This window comes from Mus caroli, chromosome 2, assembly GCF_900094665.2.
Source record: "Mus caroli chromosome 2, CAROLI_EIJ_v1.1, whole genome shotgun sequence".
NCBI classification, from domain to species: domain Eukaryota; kingdom Metazoa; phylum Chordata; class Mammalia; order Rodentia; family Muridae; genus Mus; species Mus caroli.
The window spans coordinates 26,319,904-26,323,207 of NC_034571.1; positions in this window are offsets into that span (position 1 = coordinate 26,319,904).

The window sequence follows — 3,304 nt, forward strand, 5'->3', positions numbered from 1 at the left end:
CTCCCAAGTGCTGGGATTAAAGGTGTGCGCCACCACTGCCTGGCCTCTGGGAGTTTTATGCTAGCCTGGTCTACATAGAAAGTTCAGGCTAGCCAGGACTACGTTGTGAAGCCCTGTTTTTTAAAAAAAAAAAAAATTAAAAATTTAAAAAGGGGTGTATGTGGAGGGGGTTGCTGAACTGAAATAAAAATCACCCAAACCAAAGGCAGGGTATGCATGGCTTGTTCTCAGGTGATCAGAGCCTAGACCTCGGTGGCTGTCCTGATCGGCTACTCTGGCTGGGCTTGCAGGATGTGCTAATAACCCTTCTAGATCAACTCAATCTAAAGAAGGGTGCTCTGGGCCCTGGAGTTAGCTATGGGCTGGCTGATGTATGACCCAGCGTCGTCATTAGTCACTCAGCGCCTTGGTTTCCTCCTATATAAGCAAGCATGGCCTTGTGGGTGTCAGTATGAAGGCAGGGGCTTGGCTGGTACAGGCTCATTTCATCTCTCTGGGCCTGAGGTGAGCGTATGAGGAGCCACACAGGGTAAAAACAGAGGGCTTGCTCTTGTGAAGCTCCGAGGGAGGACTTAGAGCAAAGGAGGGAGCAGATTGCAGGAGTACTTCCTTTCTTCAAGGCCTTCTGGGGACATGGGAAGGTGTTTGAGAGCGGTGGGCACTACAGAATGAGGTGGAAGGCCTCTCTGTGGACAGGGACCTAGCGACACCACAGGAAGGCTCTTGCTGACTGTAGATTACAGGCCTGCCATCCCATCTGGGCTAGGCTCCTCCCTGAGGAACAAGACCTGTCTGGAGCAGCTCCTGCCCTGTGCATGTGCTCTGGCTCTGGAAGGTCTCATTTTGGTCTCTGGAGGCTTCTTGTTTTGTTTGTTTTGGGTTTTGGAGACAGGTTCTCGGTAGCCCAGCCCTACCTAGAACTCAGGGAAATTTTTCTACCTAAGCCTTGAGGGACTATAGTCATGAGCCACCTAGCCTGCTACCCCTGGGCACTTGTCGGGAGCTGGTGGTTCCTGAACTGAGCCTACATATCAGATACAGAGCTAAGTGCTCAAAAGTGACCTCATGTGTCAGAGAAGAGCCAAGATGGCTGGCTCATGGTGCTTACTGGCTTGCCCTGCTGGTCAGCAGCCCCTCTCCTCTGCTTCAGCAGCCATCTCTGCAGACTGGTCCTGGCAGAGAGGCCTCAGAGGAGGCAAGCCTTTCCAGGAGGCAGGTGCTGGAGAGGCGAGAGTGACAAGATGGCAGCTATGGCTGTGATAAATCTTGCTGACAGTAAGATGTGCTTCTGTGCCCTCATGGGATCCCCACAACAGGCAGAGAAAGTGTCACCACGTCTGTTTCAGGGGTGATGGAAGTGGCACTGGGAAGACCGGTTAAGGCCTGGCTGATCAGTTACTCTGGGGCCTGCATGTGCAGTGCACTTCTAGATGTCTCTGCAGCAGGGGATCTGCTAGCAGGCTAAAATCCAGTTATCACCCCAGGAATGCAGCCCCTGGGCAGACCCTACGTGCTTTCCTCCAAATTACAAACCAGATCTGTCTGCCTGTCTCTGACCTGCACCACGGTCAGCTGAGCCCCTCTTGTTGGCTATCCATTGTCTGCTAGCCTGACCCAGTTCTGACTTCCATACCCTGAGCTGCTGCAGGATGGTCTTTCAGGCCCCTTAAGCCTTTTCAGCATAGACTGTAGTCTCCCCTCCCCCAGCCTGAAACCTGCTTGTTCTTTTCAGTTTACACTGAATGTGAGGGAGTCAAGGGTAGACTGTGGGGTTTGTTGTCCTGCAGACCCTTCTCCCTGGGCATAGAAGCCTCTTTCCTAGAGAAGCCATTAAAAGGGCTCATCAGCCTCCTGAACTTAGGGCTGGTCATTTGCCCAGACCTGCCAGTTAGCAGGACCTTGGCTTACTACTGTGGTTGGTACAGGCTATACCATTGAGAGTCATTGAGCATCCCATCTGCCAGGGATCCTGAGCTGAGGGCTTGTTGGGGATGCCAGGGGCAGGGCCAGGGGTATGATGTGTGGCATCCAGTGCAAAGGAAAATGAAAGGCCTGCTACTCAAAAAGCAGGAGAATGACACTCCCATGATCTCCAGCAAAACTTGTTTTAGTGCTTTTTTTTTTTTTTTCTAGTTAAGGCATTTATTGGGGATGAGGAAGCACATGTAACAGATACCCAGAGAAAAAGACCCTCTGCAAAGCAGAGGGGAGACTCAGAAAGCTTAAAAATCCTTATGGTGTTTTAAATGATCTGTTCATTGTCATTGTAAATTAGGAAAAACTGAAGGAGAATATTATCTATGCAGCTTACTTACCTTCTATTGTGCACCACCAGCTTCATATACAAATATTCCAGTTCACTCGAATGTTCAGGTGGAATAGCAGAAATGATGCAGTTTGTATTCTGAGGCTTGCTCTAAGGCTAACCAAAACAGACAAACACCAGCCAGGTTACAGAAAGAGGTGAGCGCCCCTAGGCTGATGTCCTAAGCCCCAGAACCTCCTCTTCCTACAAATTCTGTCCAGCTTACCACAGGACAGTGCCGCTGAGGCCAGAGGGAAGTGGGAGGCTCATGTCATGTTTAGACACAGCCTGGCTGGCTACCAGCTTAGCTCTGTGTGGCAGCTTCAGGGCTGAGACCAGTGCCAAATAAATACATTTGAGATAGGGTTCTATGTAGCTCAGGCTGACCTCAAACTTACAATGTAGCTAAGGATGACCTTGAACTCCAAGCCTTCCTACTTTCACCTCCTGAGTGGGATTACAGGTATGCCTACCAACCCAGCTCTTATGAGGTGTTGGGGAACAGACCCAGGGCTTCCTTGTACTCTCTGTAAGCAGAATACTGGCTGAGCTACTTCTGTAACCGCTCTAGACCTCATTAACAAAACGCAAGTTGAAAACTTGGATCAGTGGTTTGTAAACGGTAACCACAGAGCATTGGCCCGTGAAGTGGCTGTACAGCTGTATTGCTTCTGCCAAAAAACCTAAGAAAAGGCTGAAGAGGCTGAAGTACCAAGAGAACCCTGAGCCGGTGAGATCATGTGTCCAACTGCACTCGGTTGAAACACCGATGGGTGGACCTCCTTATTTCCCTGCTGAGAAGATGGTTTTCCAAAGTGCCTTGGCCAGGCCATAGTGAACCTGAGATGCCCAGCCTGATCCAGCTCTCAGCTACCCACTCCCGTCTACCATCTACCTACCCTCCTTCTTTTCACTTTTCTCTTTTCTCTCTTCTCTCTCTTTTCTCTTTTCTCTTTTCTCTTTTCTCTTTTCTCTTTTCTCTTTTCTCCCCTCCCCTCC